The sequence below is a fragment of the Mustela nigripes genome, chromosome 11, assembly GCF_022355385.1.
Source record: "Mustela nigripes isolate SB6536 chromosome 11, MUSNIG.SB6536, whole genome shotgun sequence".
Lineage (NCBI taxonomy): Eukaryota > Metazoa > Chordata > Mammalia > Carnivora > Mustelidae > Mustela > Mustela nigripes.
The window spans coordinates 33,249,352-33,266,747 of NC_081567.1; the positions used below are offsets into that span (position 1 = coordinate 33,249,352).

Here is a 17,396-nt window from a genome sequence, read left to right on the forward strand (position 1 = left end):
ACTTCATGCTCAAGGCAACTCAGTCCCATTATGGGCCCCTTGCACCTGAGCATCGTGCAAACAGGTGGGTCAGAGTTCAACTGTGGACCCTGGGCACTGAACTTAAAAGTCCAATGTCCTATCCCATAGCATACCACAATTATTATGAAGACATAGCATGATTGGGTGACATTTTTAATCCAAGGGGGAGGTTGTTTTGTACTATGCTCAACAGTGAGATGTTGCCACTTTGCCATTGGGAATGGATAAGCAAGAACAAAATACTGAACACCTTTCCAAATGGGGGATGGTGTGGACTAAAGACATCCAAAGACATGAGGCTATGGAACATCATTTATTCAAAAATATTTAAGTGTGCTAGGTTAAAGATGAGCCTCTTTGGCTGGATATTAGTGGAAGAAAAGTAAGAAAAAAAAGTAAAAATAAATTAAAGAATTCGTTAATTCAGCCAATTTCTATGGAGCACCTACTCTATGTAAAGAACCAGATTAGGAGCTAGAACAAAACAATGATAGCAAAGTAATTAGGTAAATATAACACTGTGACATAAATTTCATGAGAAGTTTGTGAGAATTATGGGGTTTGGGGGGTATACTTTGCTTATTGCTATCAACCAGTTTCTAGAAGAGTGCCCAACATATAGGAGGTCCCCGTAATTGTTAGTTGGAGTAATGGAGTAATAAGAGACTATGGGTCTAGGGTAAGACTAGGGTCTAGGGAAGCACAGAAGAGGGGTAGCTGACCAGTGCCATGTCCGTGTCCTTTTTCAACAACGAAGATGATGAAGTCCCCAAGGGAAAAGATGCATTACCCTTTGCTTGGAGCCTCAGCAGGGATGTGTGTATGTATCTCTATATATCCACTCTGATCAATCCCACCCACAACTCCTTCATCCACATAATGACCATTTCCTTTTCACCTCCTATATCAGGCACTGTACTAGGTTCTGAGAATAAAAAAGAGTACAAAATAGGTGGCTCCCTGCTTTCCCAGAGCTCACTGTAGAGTAAAAGAAAGAAACGCTCAGGGCACGTACAATCTCTGGAGGCTGCTCAGGGCTCTGAAAGAGAGGTACCGGGTGCTGGCAGAGAAAATAAAAGCTGACTTGCAGACAGGTTACTTTTGATGGACTGGCCAGGAAAGGCTTCTCAAAGGAGGCGGTATTTGCATCGTCCACTGAAGAATGAGAAGGTGGTAAGGGAAGGAGAGGCAGGATGGCTTGGGCAAAGTCCTTGGGGTCCCAAAGAACTCTGGTATGAGAAAGGAGCCAGGGTAACTGGGGAAAGACCAGAGAGGCGATGTGACTCTGCCTTCTCTCTAGAAGTTCTCTCTTCCAGTGGCTGCAGTTCACAAGATTTTACTCCGAATATTGACACCAGGGAATGCCAGGAAAAGCATCACCTTGCTCACTGCCCTGCCACTCCTGTGTGGTTTCCCTTCCACTTGTTCTACTCATTTCTGCTGGTCCAGTCATCATCCTCCAGTGTGGATGTCCCAGGAGGAAAAATAAGAAAAACCTTCTGCACTGAATTTTTGCTACATGTCCGGCGTTGGGCAGTGCATTTTATTACCTACATGTGAAGGAGGTAGCGGTGTAACTATTATTGCTATGATACTCCCACTATTATTACAATTACTACCATTATTAATATTCCCAATTATAAAGATGGATCAACCTCTTGGACAAGCAAAACGTCCCTGAAGTAAAAAATCTCATTTTAGGTTGCATGAAAATTCAAGCACAGGTCATCTGACTCCATTAGGTAATAATTCCCGTCAAATGGATTTGTCTCATGCAAGATTTTAATGTGTTCATCAAAAATTCTCCTATGTAATGACCATGTGTCAGGCACAATGCCAGGTGTGGAGAAATAAGATGAATAAAAGGGAGCCCTTTTTTAAGCAGAAAGACACATAAACACCATCATACCACATGATACACCCACCAGGCAGGTACACAAGCAGCTATGGAAATTTAGATTTGGAGAGAGTGACCAAGTCAGAAGGGGCAAAGATTGGGCACAAACTTAACAGATGGGTAAGAAATTTCCAGGTGAGGAAAGGGGAGGAGGCGCATTCTCAGAATGTAGAAACTCATCGGCTGTGAGGCCCCAGTGCCTTTGCATGCCGTTGAGTAGCCTGGGCGAGGGGGAGGGGAGACTCGAGGAGGAGTGGCTGGATTATAAAGGGTCTCAGAAGTCACTTGAGAATTTAGGCCTTTTTTCTTAAGGTAATGAGGAGGCACATGTAGGTGTAAAGCAGGGAGACTGGGGCTACACTCCATAGCTAGCAAAGACCAAGCCTGTCAACTATGCCACTGGTTCTCAAAGTGTGACTTGGGCCGACAGCGTCGGCATCTCCTGGGTATCTGTTGGAATGGGAATTCTCCAGCTCCACCCCAGACCTACTGAATCAGAAACTCCAAAGTTTTAACAAGCTCTCCAGGGGCTGCTGAAGCCCGCTGAAGTATGGGAACCACAGAGTACCCTCTGCTCAGCCGGCTTCTGCTTATACCCCCAGAGCACACGGTATCTGCAGGTTCCCCTTCATGCTAGCTTCTAACCTGAGGTACGGTCCTGTGGCTACTGCCAGGTCCTGACGGAGGGCAGGTAACACATGCCACGTGTCTCGTCCCCTTCTCAGGGTCAACCTGCAACCTTCAGCTGACTGTCCAGCACAGCGTCCAGCTAACTTTCTTGGGAGACAGGCTCTGTCCTGGTTTATCTCTCTGGTTGTGGTTGAAGATCAAATGGCCTTCTCTCCTTCCTTGTTTCCCTGGCCGCCCGGGGAACGGATAACTGATAACGGATGCTGGTCGGGAATTCTGGCTGGTGCTCGAAAACTATCATTAGCTAAGTGCCGGGCTAATGCATTTGGAGGTAGTGAGTTAATAGGAAAACAGGCCTGCTTCAGTAGCCTGTGCCCACGGCGACCTAGAGCTGGGTGTTCAGTGGTGACTGGCAACCCCCCTCAAATCACCTCTTGTTAGCTACAACTATAGGCAAATTGCTAGCAAGGATTAAGTGGGGAGGCTATGCCAGGATCACTGTCAAGCAGAGAAAGACTCAATTTGTAGAGCAATCACGACTCTATAATCATTCTTTAAGAGCTCTTTTCAGCTGTGTTTGCCTTTGGAAGGTGCGGACCCTGCCTAGGTGAAGGTGGGCAGAGAGCTGTGCACTGGCTTCTTCTTGAGCATACTAAAATGATTACTCCCCAAATGAGATAAGCCTCACTATTAATAGCACTCTGCCTCAACCGGTCTCTGCTGACATCCGCGGCCCAGATGCCGCCTTGAACAAATGAACACCAATGTGCATAAACAATTGATCTGAGCTCATGAATAGAGCACGTTTCTGTAAACACGAAGGAGAATCTGGGAGGAAGCTTTATGGGGGGAGAAAGATACATTTCGCTTATCACTATTTGCATAATGTCCGTGTATAATAGAAACAAATTAACGAGGCAGTATTTTAAGAACTGTTACATGACAGTGCATGGAAACAAAGCCACAAGACTAACATTTCTCCCCAATTCGAGGGGGGTAGGGGCAAAAGGGGGGGGTGCCTTTTCTTTCCCAAATATTTGGAGCTATTGCTTAGGTAGGATAATGGCTCATCCAAAGCTTCATCTCAGGGCTCAACAACTTCACTATTTTCACCCATTGATCTAGAGAAGTTTGGAAACAGAACAGACGAGAGGGACCCATGAAGTCTCAGAACATTCTGCAACTCAGAGACGAAGGAGGTGCCAGAAAGGAGCTGATATTTAAAGTCCCAAAGTGATTCATTCTGATATAAATGTTATTTGAAGTCCTTCAAAGAAGAGCTCCAGCCCTTTGGAATTTCCTAAGTAGAAACGGGTTTGGAGAAAGTTTCCTACCCCATGACTGAGTGGCAGGCTGCCTCAGAAAAAAGAGGGAGGGGAGGCAAAGGAAGAAATGACGAGAAGGCCGATAGTAGGTGAAGAGCCAGCTCAGGTATAGTTGACCAAATACTGCTTTCCCCCCTTTGCAATTGCAAAAAGTACTGGTGAACAAAATTAAGCCCCTCTCATTCACTGTGTCCTGATTCTGCACGTCCTAAATGAAGCCTTAGGCAATGCTGGAAGTTCAGCATGCTAGAGCAAAAGCGCAGTTCCGAACCTGAGGTTCTAATTTTTTCTCTAACTATCCAAACAAGTTGGCTTCCCACTAGTACAAGCCTTTCCCCGGGGGGGAAAAAAAAATCAGTAATCGTCAAAGACCATGCACTAAGATTTTCGACAAAGCTCCCTTTTATATTTCAAACTAATAACAATCATGGAAGATGTGTACTGAAAAATTAGGTCCTATCTCTATGTCAATCATCATTCTTCTTTGTACCCAAACTTCTAAGTAACCTCTCAGATTTGGAGCAGAGATTGTCTGAGTTCCTCTCCAAAATTGAGGACGTCCAGCCCAAGTCATGCCTGGTATTCCCTGATTAGGGGGCAAAGACACTAAAGGAAAAATGGGAAATTCACAGGGATGACGAAGGGGCTCCAACTGGCACCCCTTTTTGGGTCATTTCCTTGTTTACCTTTGACTTAGGTGTTTGTTTCAGAATACTAGTATGGCCCCAGACTGTCAAAATTCAGATGTTGTCCCTTTCCATGAGTATTTTCCATTCCTCTCCTATCCTGGGTGCTGTGTAACAGACAAAGCAAGCACGTGGTCCCTCTGTACCTATGGTTGGGTGTGATGAAAACATATAGGTCTTACCAGCGATCTTACGTTGGAGAAACTATAAGTGTATCAGGAAGACCCACGATTGCCCTATGTGTACATCACTTCAAAAAACTGGGATGAAAACCAGCTGCTGGCCTGGAGTCAATACATCACTGCATCGTTTTTTTTGTTTTTGTTTTGTTTTGTTCCCCCCCCCCCCCCAAGACTCACTACTAAAGAAGCTCCAAATGCTTTTTTAAAAAACCCAAGAAACAAGCCATCAAACAACATCTAGACTCAGAATAAACCAAAGGCATAATTAGCTTGGAAGGTTTTTTTTTTTAACCCCCTTCCTTGTGCTTAAGTTCTACAAATAAAGAGAACAATTAATGTCAACTGCCTTTAGTTCTCCATCCCCTTGGGTTTGGGGAGCTTTGAGGTAATCTCCACAAAGAGTGGGCTTTCTAGGGTTAAAACACAAGGTTCTCTTCAGAAAAATGGATCTGCCGGCAAAGATAGCTCATGTAACTACTACGTGCCATTCCCCTCATCCTTCTGCTGTGGAATCTGGCTGATTTCCAGAAGCAGGGACATTCAAGAGTAGGAGAGAAATCCTGCAAGTGAGGAAAGATCCCAGGCAGACCTGTGCTGCACGGAATGTGGAAAATGAAGGGCCCAGCCTCCTCTTCTGTTCCTTTTATACCAACCAGACACATGAACACGTCGGCGAATCAAAATGTGCAGTTAGTTCCCCAATCACATGCACAGGACGAACAGCACAGTCGGCAGGTAACTCTCCTTCCTGACATGAAGGTATGGGTAGCAAATCAGGGGTATAGTGAGTGACAGGAGTTTTGGTGGTAACTTCAACTTAGAGGGTGCCCCGAAACCTCCCAAATCTCCCCTTACCCCATTCCACGATTCTATCATCAGAGGGAACTCTGGCACCCCAGTACCTTTTCATACAACAGGCATGCGATTACCTGTCATTATCTCCCCCTTGCTGTTTTGTAATGTGCACTCTTTTCATCTAGAACTGGTGGGAAGAGATGTAACTAGTTAACTAAGAGACCCCATGTTTCTCCACGCAGCAGAAGCTGGACTGCGGTGGGGTGTCTCTCGGGGTCAACTGGTCTTGCTTTTTTGGGTCACTCTTAATGGGAGGCCAAGCTGACGCTTGAAATACAGCAGAGCTCACACTCCCTGGGCTCTGTTCTCTGTCTCTCTTTCCCTCTCTTTCCTGCTCTCAGACACAGAAGCCCCAATGGGAAGAGATAAACTCACCCCAGGTGTGAAGCCAGCTGGCTGGAGGGGAGGGTGGCCAGGCGTCAGTGTGAAATGCTAGTGGTTAGCTCCATGGGCGAAAAGATGGGCCAGAGGAGAGAAAAGGAGGGAAGAAGCGGCTTGGCAAAAGGCAAACAGAAAAAAGGCAGAAGGAAACGCATCAGGAATATGTGCAAAGGAAAAAAAAAATAAGGCAAAGGGGACACGAAATTAATAATCCAACAAGCAGGTTTCCTCTGTGTTATTAATCACACGGCTTCACCCGAGCTGCAGAGGAACAGGACGCTGCACATGGGAGCGAGGCGTCTGAACACCATTGGCCGCCTCTGCTCACTCCTATACATCTCAGCCAATCCTCCCAGTGCCTTAAGGTACAGATCTATCTGGGCTGCCGTTACAAACCCCTGGAAGATGAAAAATCGTGCTCTGTGGGTAAGGCACTGCTCCGTCCAGTTAATGCACTATAAACTTTATTTGAGCTGACTTCTCGTTTGATCCCCCAGTGACGAGGTCAAGGAGCGCAAGCAATTCCACCCCAAATCATGCTATAATCGAATTGCTGCCTATTTCCCGAACCTCTAATGAAAAAGGCAACCGAAATAATGCAGGTAATGTTGGCGGCCTCCCTTGCCTGTCGGACATTATTACCTCCGATTGCTCGCCGCCATTTCCTTGGTGCTCTAACAATGAATATATTTCACAGCTCACTTGCTCTCCTGTGTGGGTGGTACGGTATAGACACCTACATGATATGAAAGGAAACCTAAAACAATAGGGCTGCTTCTGAGCGCCGTGCCTAACAGCCTACCGGTGGGAGAGGCAGTTTTATCAAAGTGCTTCTCACGCGCGCACACAACACAGACACAGACACACACACACACACACACGCACACGTGCACAGCAACCTGGTGGGGTCCAGAGTCACAGACTCTGCCAAAGCCAACTCAATTTCTCTTTGTCTATTTAAGTCCCAGCTTCATATCCTACAGCATAATAACTGAGAGTGTGATTCCTTTATCACTCAGATGCTCTGAAGGTTTTTATTCTATTTTCTTCCTCGGACTAAAATGGGACAGATTTGGCTTTAGGGACTGGGGATGAGAGAAAATAATGTACGTACACACCCCTACCTGAAAATGCCTTTTAAGTGCCCGCTCCTCCTTAGGAAAAGGTTTAGCGAAATCAACACTCCCTATTTGCATGCCCTTAGAGAGTCTAATTCAGGGCCCCATTCTATTTTGCTTCTCAGGAAAGTGCTGACGGCAGCACGATTCAATGGTGCATATTCAAAGCCCCAGAGGGAGCAACCCAGACCGGACAGCACAGCGCACTTAGGGGGCTATTTGTCTGATGGCCCTTTGGCTTAGCCCATCCCCAGGCCAACGGGAGTGCAACATGGGACATGGGGGTTTGGGGGGGTTGGGGTGTATGCCTGCATTCTAGAGAAACCGTATCCAATTTAGCGCCTCAGTAGACTTCCAACCTCACCTTTTGCTTCTCCATTGTGTAGGCTTGGTTCACTCAGAGCAGTGACTTTGAAATTGTCAGACATCAGACACCTGCTTTAGAAAACCTGGCTGTGCCCAGAAGATGTTACAGTTGCCAACCCAGGATCACAAAACGCCAGTGCCAGTACTGAACCTCAGGAATAGGGGTATTGATGGATGCATGAGCCTGGACAGTCATATATGCATGAAAACATGCACTCAGCTAGCAAACAAACATGCTACAGCCACGTCTACTTTAAGAAGCATAAACAGGAAATACCAGAAGTCAGAGACAATTAGAGTCCAACAACGACAGTTTCTTAAGCTTGAATAATAATGCAGATTATTTCTCTCTTGTCTCTTTCCCATTTCTCTTCTGCTTTTTTGTAAGCAGGAACCGCCCTCTACACAATTTTCATTACACAGAAATTTATTTCCTGGTCTATGAAATTGCTTTCCCCAACGTGGCCCTACCTTTAACAAGCAAAAGCAGGCTATGGAAACTACAGGCAGCCAGACAAGGCAAGATGGTCAGGTGAGAAGAGTCTAGGAGAGCTCATCAGGGGAGAGTCTCAAATATTCCCCTCCAGGTCTGTCCAGAACGATAGAAGGGCAGGACCACATTTTCAAAAAAGACACATAAGTTCAAAAGTGCATGCCGACACACAAAGAATAATTTTTTAAAATACTCAGCACTATGGGCCATAGAGAACAGATCTTATGGGGGGGGGGTGAAGATCAATATAAAGAAAAAAATGCTCTAGATGTAATTGAAGTCATACATTTGTACATGACTTCTGCTATACGCCCAATTACTGCTATTTATCAAAGAGTAGACAACATTGAACCTGGCAGCATGAAAAACAAATTTTACTAAGTCACAGAGAAAAAAAAAATCATCAGAAAGAGAAGGGGGGAAAAAAAGATACAAATAATAAATAATTCAATATTCTCAAGGAAAGCTCTTGGAGAAAAGGCCTGGTTGATTCAAACATCAGACATGGGTCTGACAAGAGATGTATCGATTTAGACAATTCTATCATCATTATTCCAGCCGGAGTCCTTCACAAAAGCTGCTCTTTTTGCTCCTGTTTTTATTGCCGTAACTACCAACCTCCTTCTTATACCTCGATCTCTTTGAACTGGTATTCATTACAGCTTAAATCTTAAGCCTAAGCATAAGATGATAAACAGATTCTGTGTCTCATGTTTGGTGGAGGCAAGGGCTCAGCTTCCCTGAAATCTAATAGGACGGGAGGCTATTCAGAAATCTGCTGAGGATTTCCACACTCAATGGAATAAGTCATGTGCCCCATCTGTATAATTACCAAGGCAGAATATTTACATTCCGGGGAGAGCATATATCCAAAGCAAATATTACCCACATCTAACAAAGAGTTGCCAAATGCTGAACAGGATGGCGACAACAAATGTACCCTCATTTGTTACTTTCAAGGCTCTGAAAAGAAACATTGATGATATATATTGATAATGACTTGCTTCTCTTCTGCCCGAACTGGGCTCCAAAACTATACTTGTTCTTCCAACCAAAACAATAAAGAAAAAAAAAAAAAAAGAAAGAAAAGAAAAGATCCTTTTAGGTCAATGCAGATCGCTAAAATACAGCAGTGTAATTAGTGGAGGAAGAAAACACCTCCATTAGGCATCTGCGAAAAGCAGAACTATGTCTTCAGTGTTCGATGTGTTAATTACAACCAGATAGGAGGTGCCACGGAAAATTAACAGTCTCGCAGAGGCACGAGAGGTAAACAGACAGAACAGGAGCTGCTGGAGGGTCGGGAGAGCAAGTCAATTTTGAAGAAAGATAAAAGAACTGTCATGTCCGTGATGGCTCCGGCGAGGGGAAAGGGCAGTGGGCCCTGTTATCATCAGTTAATTAGGCAGGAGGTCCAAGCTTGCATAGCCGCAACATTTGCCATGGTAATCAGATGTATTATTCAAATGTGCAGGAAAACAAAAGCCGTGGCAGGCCTGACAAGGTGCAATAAAGTCTGCCCACTCAGAGGTGCTAGATGCACAGAGCAAAGGAGCGAACAGGATTCTGCTCCTTGACATCGACAAACAGGGTAGCTTCCTTCAACTCAGCTGGGAGACTGCAGGTGGGAGGTTGGGGGAGAAGCCCTCAAAATCAAATAGCCCTCCGGTCTGTGTCCAATGCCCAGCCTAGATAAGAGCCATTTATGGAAAGAGTGCTTTGTGGCATCAGCTGGTGGGGAACAAGATAGCATCCAATTAGGCTGAGGATACAATGTCCATGATAGTGGGTCTGGTAAGGGGGCTCTGGAAGACTTACCACCTTTGTTTATAGGGGAGAGAAAGAAAGAAGGAAAGAAGGTGAGGAAGGAAGGAAGGAAGGAAGGAAGGAAAAGAAAGAAAGGAAGAAAGAAAGGAAAAGAAAATGTAAGGATGCACTCCAGAGAGCAGTTAACATGTTCATTGTGTTTTCTGGACTTGGCAAGAAGAGGTGGGTAAAAACTCATGCAAAGCTAAGGTCTGATCTAATCTAATAATGCTCTGTGCTAAAGGGCAGTTCATCCTAAATGCCAACTGACCACTTACAGGCAATGAACTTAATGCCATCAGATACAGCACTGGGAAAATGAGAGAGCTGTGCTGTTGGGCAGAGATGTGTGTTGCCTGATCTCTACCTCTGTGGTCCGACTCACGCCTAGAAGGGGCACTGGTTATCTCATTTGATGAGGAGGCTTTTGGACGTTCTAGGGCCTGGGCACGAGTCAAGGTTGTTTCCCAGCCAAGACTTTAGGAGATGTTCCGTCCTGGGAAAATTGGGGATAAACCAGCCCCCCCCCCATCCAACCAGAGACAAACCTTCAACTTGTCTAGTATACACTGCAAGACCTGAGCAAACCTCTTCTGCTCTAACTTTTTAATCACTGTGAGGCAAGGAAGCTTTGGGGTGGACATCACTCATCAGCCGCTGAAGCTGGTCCTCTTATTCCCAGGCTCAGTGTGGCTGGCTGACGGACCTAAGCTGGCCTGGGGTTGCGGCAGAGATGAGGGTAGGGGGATGGGGGTGGAAATACCTTGGCCTTCATTGGCTGAATTTGAGCTGAGAACCTGGCAGAACACCCACACAAGGACATCTGGAGCCCATCCTCGGGACGAGAGTGGTGCGGAGTGGTGTATGGGCTACACACTAGTGTCAGTAGCGTTTCCAATCTCAGTAAATCTGCAGCTAAAGGGAGTGAGAGATGGCAAGAACGGAAAGGGATGAAGAAGCCAAGTGGACATAAGGTCCTGTCTGTGGACTGATTCTGTAACTACACACATGCACGGACATGCAAGCGTTTCACATGCTTTTTATATCGCATTCTTGAAATGACAAAAATATAGACGTGGAGAATAGATTCGTGATTGCCTGGGGCTCTGCCGGGGAAGAGAGGTTAGCTGTAGCTACAAAGGGTGAAGTCAGGGACCCTTGTGATGGAACTGAGGTGTGCGCGGAATGTGGCGGTCATACAGGCAACTACACAGGTGATAAACTGACAAAGAAGGAAATTCGTGCACATAACTGAATGCATGCAAAACTGGGGAAATCAGGGGGTGCCTGGGTGGCTCAGTCAGTTAGGCATCCTACTCTTGATTTCGGCTCAGGTCATGACCTCAGGATCATGAGATCAAGCCCTGTGTACAAGATCCTTTCCTGGGGGCAACTTTCTAGTCTTCTTTGTTAATGATGAATTATGGACAGCTCGCTCATGGGGAGACTGCAGGAGGTTCTCTTTTTCCCTCTCCCTCTGCACCTCCCACGCCCCCCTCCCCCAAATAATAAATCGATGAATCTTTAAAAAAAAAAACTGGGGAAATCTGAAAAAGGTGGTTTGATTTCATCAATGCCAATTTCCTAGTTGTGATATTATAGTAAAGGCACGTAAGATGCGATCATTGCAAGCAACTGGATGAAGGGAATGTGGGATCATCTTTTTGTGATATTTCTTATGACTGTGTACGAATTGACAATTATCTCCAAAATTTAAAAAAAAATGTTTTAAACAAAGTGCAAGTTTAGGAATCATGCATCGGGTTGTCAGGACCCCTATCCACAAGCACCAGTTGTTGGACAGGTTACTTCTTTAAACCCCAAAGTTTTGCTATAAAATTGTGGATAATAGTAATGACTCCGTCAAAGGGTTGTTTTGGAGATTAATCGAGATAATATGTCTTAGGCGTTTAGGTAGTCCTTAGCTCTTAGTATGGGTTTGACACGAGATAGCTATTACTTTTAGCGTCATCATGACCATTATTTATTACAGTGTCCAAAATACATGTGGCTATTAAAAATGTGTCTAAAATCAGAGTGGCCTTTACTCAGAAATTAAAAGTGCATCTGTTGTCACATAGATCCTGTGATTTTCAATGACTAGGAATGGTGGGTGCTTTCCATAATTCATCATTAACAAAGAAGACAAGAAGGTTGGTCCCAGAAGAGCTCTCAACCTCCCTCCACCCCCACAACCATCACCCATTCATAATTTCCACATCTTGTCTATAGGCTGCCCCTCCCCACCCCCACCCTGCCCCCCGACATGGGCCCAGGTTCCCGTGCATCTTTTCTTCCCTCATCCCAATCACCAGAGGTCATGGGTGACTCCTGGGGCACTCAGTCACATCTGCTAAGAGCTACTGAGAGGAACAACAGGGAATAAAAGTCTCTCTTCTGATCAAATTAGTTAAACATGGATCAATAGGAAGCTTTGGTGTGTCCGTAAGCCCAGAGTCTGCAGATTCCCGGCACAGAGTAATCTGAGAGAACGAGACAGGGAGAGTGAGGGGAGAAATAATATCTGTTTCCTTGGCACAGAGGCTCCCTTTTATTGAGTCTGTCACTTTCCATTTCAGTTAACAAACCAGTGAATGGAGCTCATCGTTGGGCAAATATTACAGCTCCGCGGAATACAAAGTGGGAGCAATTGTTTCCGATTGGAGGCTTAATAAGAAAGAAAGGGCCACATGAGCAAGAAGAGATCTGAGGGACCCTGAATGCCAGAGGGGAGACCAGCTCTGCAGAGACAAGGTTCCGGAAAGAAGAGAGAAGGCGGTCTTCAGCCTCCCTTGCTTCTTTTTCGTTTTGTTTGTTTGTTTCTCTCTCCCTCTCTCTTAAACCACTACTGGCCCAAGATTCATGGCAAATATTATTGGGTTCACAGTTATCAAGCCAAGTGCATAAAAAAGACACTTCTATTTTTCCCAGGAGATGATACTAAATTTGGAATCGAATAACTTTGGAGAGAAGGGCCTGGGAAGAATTTTTTTCTATACACTCTTCTTGTTTCATTCTACTTTCCTGTACTAGAAAAGTTACGCAGCACATTACCCGGTGGAAAGGAAATTGGTGCCCTTTTCTCGTCTTCCTGGGACTCAGCTAGTACTGCTTAGGTGGGGTGGGGTAGTTGAGAAGGTAGAAAACACAGTGTTGGGCAGTGCCTGCGTTAACCATGTCAGGCGTATATAATTAGGTACAGTTAGGGTTAGCATGTCGCCCAAAATCACAGAGCCAGAGAAGGGCAGAGCTGGGTGTCAAACCCAGTTCGGACTCCAAGGTTTGTGTTTATTCCACAACACTGGCCTGTCTGCCCGCTCAAGGGGCTGGCATGTCTCTTATTTCTGAGGGATTTGTCACCCTGCTGATCATGAACCTCAGGTGTATTGGCTCACAGCTACCCTCTGGATCTACAGTCTACAACAGCGCTCCACCGTTTGCACACCCAGAAAATTTTTAATAATCTTGGCCTATACGGCTAGCCAGCGGTACTTGACATTGGCTGCATATCAGATCCATCGGAGAAGACTTTAGAGTCCTGGGATCCCCGGCCCCCACTCCCAGGGGACTGGAATGTGCAGGCAGGATTGTAAACTACTGGGCATGCTAATATAATGACTTAGGAAAATGGCAACAACAACAAAATAAATGGTCCTTTAAGACGAGTAGGACAATATAGTTGGTACCACAGTGGATTTCAAAAATGAATGAAGTTCAGATTCTTATAGGTTAGAGGCTGTAGGGCGTAGTAGAAAGAGCCAACATTGACCCTTTACTAGGTGACCATGTGACTTCTTCAAGACCCTTTTATCTAGAATATGGAAATGATATGCTCCCTGCTGCCGAGCTGCCATGGGCTTAGAATAATAATTGCAAAACATTACGCATATAAATCATTGCAGGTTATTTATTTCAGATGAACTTTAATTCTTTTCTGTTTTGTGACCCTCAACTGCCCAGCTCTTCCCCTCCATTCTCCTGGGCCGGCACTGTGCTCAGGGTGCGGTGGACACTCAACAGGGCCTACCATATTAAGTGGGAAATCAACGTTTTCTACAAACCCATCCCCCCAACTCCAAAAAAACCTGAGAGTAACTACAACAGATCTGTGTTAAATTGTGTGATTCACTTTAGACTCTAGAACAAAATTTGGAGATTTTCTTATGTTTTTTCCCCCCCTTTATTCAGTCTTGCCACTAATGTCATCTAAAAAAGACCTTCTCGGGGTGCCTGGGTGGCTCAGTCATTAAGCGTCTGCCTTCGGCTCAGGTCATGATCCCAGCGTCCAGGGATCGAGCCCCACATCGGGCTCTCTGCTCAGCGGGAAGCCCGCTTCTCTCTCTCCCACTCCCGCAGCTTGTGTTCCCTCTTTCGCTATCTCTCTGTGTCAAATAAATAAATAAAATCTTAAAAAAAAAATTTAAAAAATATAAAAAAGACCTTCTCTGAACACCCTATCTCTGTGTCTCAGACTGCCTTTATCCCTACTTCCTATCACTTGTCATGACCTGGGCATTCATTGTCTATTTATTTGTGGAGTGTGCACATTACACATCGCTCTGTGAGGGCAGGGTCTTTATTTTGTCTGCTGCCATCCCCCTAGCAACTGGAATCCCACCTGGAACATGGGAACCCACCATAGACACTTGCTGAATAACTACGTACGTTGAATAGCTCATGGATGGTTTGCCTGCTGATGACCTGATCTGGGGTTATCTGAATTCCTTGTTAAATGTGCACATTCATCCCACAGACTTGGTGATTCAGAATCTCTTAGACCCAAAGCTTGGGACACTGCCATTTCTCGCCAGCTTTGGAAGTCATCCTGATGGACACCAAAGTCTGCGAATGACTTTTCCGAAGTCACGGACGCTATTATTACTGAGTCACGGCCATGTGCCAGGCTCTGTGCACCTTAACATGCGCACTGAAGATTAATCCTCACAAAGGCTGGAGAGGCGAATACTATCCCCGTTTTAGAGTAGAGAAACCAAGCTCTTGGACTTTGCGAAATATGCGTGAGGTCGCTTGACTAGTAAACAATGATGTCGAATCGGGCTCAGATCTATAGTTATAAAGAAAAATACTCTCTTTGTGAAACTGTGCTATTCTCCAGCCACATGTTCCCTTTTTCTGAATGTCTGAATCCCATACCCACATGGAACACTTCATTGATACTTAGTTTAGATATTGGATAACCTGTCCAAGGGAAACCGCAGAAGCAAACGTATGGGAGCCAAATGCAGCCTAGAATCTATGGAGGAAATGCAAAACAAACTCACAGTGAGAGCACAGGAACGTCAGTGGTTTTCAGAGTGTGGTCTCCAGGCCGGGAGCACTGATAACACCGGCAACCTTGTGAGAAATGAAAATTCTCCATCCGGGTCTCATCTCAGACCTGCTGGATCAGGAACCCTGGGGGTGGGCGCCAGCTGTCTGGGCCTTACTATGCCCTCCTGGGAAGTATGAGACCCTCATCCATGGAGTAAGAGAGGGGAGGGGAGGGCATTTCAGGCGAGGCAGAATGACCAGGGGAGAGAAATGTTTTGAGGGTGAGGCAGTAAGGAATCACATGGTCTTTTGGGATCGGACAGTGATATAGAAGCCTCCAACGGTGCTTCCTGGAAAAACCAGTGTTCAGAAGGTCCTCATGATCAGGGAGATCTGTGACCTAAGCTGTCTCTCCCCCTAGGCCAAGACAGCTATTTTTCAAATAAAATGATTCCATTACAATGAGGAACCCTCGTCCATAGGAAAGTCTGGACAATTTTTAGTTATTCCATAATTTTGGTGTGTGCTTACAGTTTTCTGTAGTTGAAAGATATATACCTTTTTTATTTTTAATTTTAGAATAGTTTCAGGTTTGCAGAAATGTTGTAAGGAGAGTACAGAAAACTTGCATGCACTCCACCTCCAATTCCCCTGGAATTAATATCTTAAAGGAGTTTGGTACATTTTCCACCACTAATCAACCAGTGTGAATGCACGACATTAACTGAAGTCTACATTTCACTCAGATTTCTTGAGTTTTCATCTAATGTCCCCTTTTGGCCCCTGGGTCCCACCCAGGACACCACAGGAGACTTGGGTACTATGTCTCCTAGGGCTCCTCGTGGCTGTGACAGTTTCTCAGACATTCCTTGCTTTTCATCATCTTGACAGTATATTAGTGAGATATTCTGTGGGATATCCCTCCACTGGGATTTGTCTCATATTTTTCTCATGACAAGTCTGAGATGATAGGTTTTGGGGAGGAAGACCAAAGTTATCCCATTTCTTTTTTCGGCAGTACTTAACTATTTTCACATGTTCGGCATCTTTGCTAAGACTTCTAGCGCTTTGTTTTCTGCCCTAAACATGGGATGGAATTCAAAGAAGGAAGACTTTACAGCCGGAATCCCAGAAACTGTCAGAAGAACTGGAGGTTTGGCGAAGCTGATGAGGATGGAATTGGACTCTTCCCACATAACACAACCTTCAAGGCAGCGCTGTTCATGGGTCATTCTTAGAATTCCAATTGGATGGCAACAAGCCCACGACTAGGCAGTGAGCAGATCACTGGGGCCTATTAGTACTCTTCATAATTAGGGAGACATGCAAACAAATTAAAAGAAATCTCATTTTCCTCCAAGCCTGTTGGAGGTGCAGGACCCTCTGTGGAAAGTATGAACATCTGTCTAAAACTTATCCAGCCCAGAGTGTAGGCTGGGGGTTGATGACACAGACGGCTGTATTAATCTCTTGGGTTTAAGTCCAGCTTTGCTACTTAGTGGCCTGGTCAAGTTATTCCCACAGCCCCAGTGTCCTCATTAGTCACCCGGGGTAAGAGCAGTAGGGAGTGGTTATGTCGGTCCAACAAGCTAGACCCCGCACAACGCTCAGAGCACTGAGTCTGGGCCACAGTGTCTCCCAGTACAGGTCAGCCATTCATTTTAGAATTAGGAAGTTAAGCCGTAGGAAAGTGACACTTCAGTAGATAAGCCACTGTCCAATGTTAGCAAGTTTTTTTTTTTTTAAGATTTTAAGATTTGGGACGCCTGGGTGGCTCAGTTGGTTAAGCAGCTGCCTTCGGCTCAGGTCATGATCCCAGCGTCCTGGGATCGAGTCCCACATCGGGCTCCTTGCTCAGCAGGGAGCCTGCTTCTCCCTCTCCCTCTGCCTGTGCTCGCTCTCTCCCCTCTCTCTCTCTCTCTGATAAATAAATAAAATCTTTAAAAAAAAAAAAAAAAAAAAAAAAGATTTTAAGATTTTATTTATTTATTTGACCGAGAGAAAGAGAGAGATCACAAGTAGGCAGAGAGGCAGGCAGAGAGAGAGGGGGAAGCAGGCTCCCCGCTGAGCAGAGAGCCCGACGTGGGGCTCGAGGGACCTGAGATCATGGACCTGAGATCATGACCTGAACCGAAGGCAGAGGCTTGACCCCACTGAGCCACCCAGGCACCCCTAGCAAGTTTCTATGGATCAATCTATTATTGTCATCACCATCATCATCCTTGAAGATGACAAAGACCTGAAGTGACCCTGGAATTGGAGCCATCCGCCTATGCCCTGGACCTCCCCCAAGTCCCCCAAGTAGAGAAACACCAACTCAGACAACAGGCAGCTCACCTCCTCATTTCCAACCCAACCGCGTTGG

General features: G+C 45.5%; 1 protein-coding gene across 20 annotated transcripts in view; it reads right to left on the reverse strand.

Moving 5' to 3' along the window:
* The window catches only part of RBFOX1 (RNA binding fox-1 homolog 1), a 1,460,760-nt gene that overhangs the window by 247,853 nt on the left and 1,195,511 nt on the right, over positions 1-17,396 (reverse strand). The window lies entirely within an intron of this gene.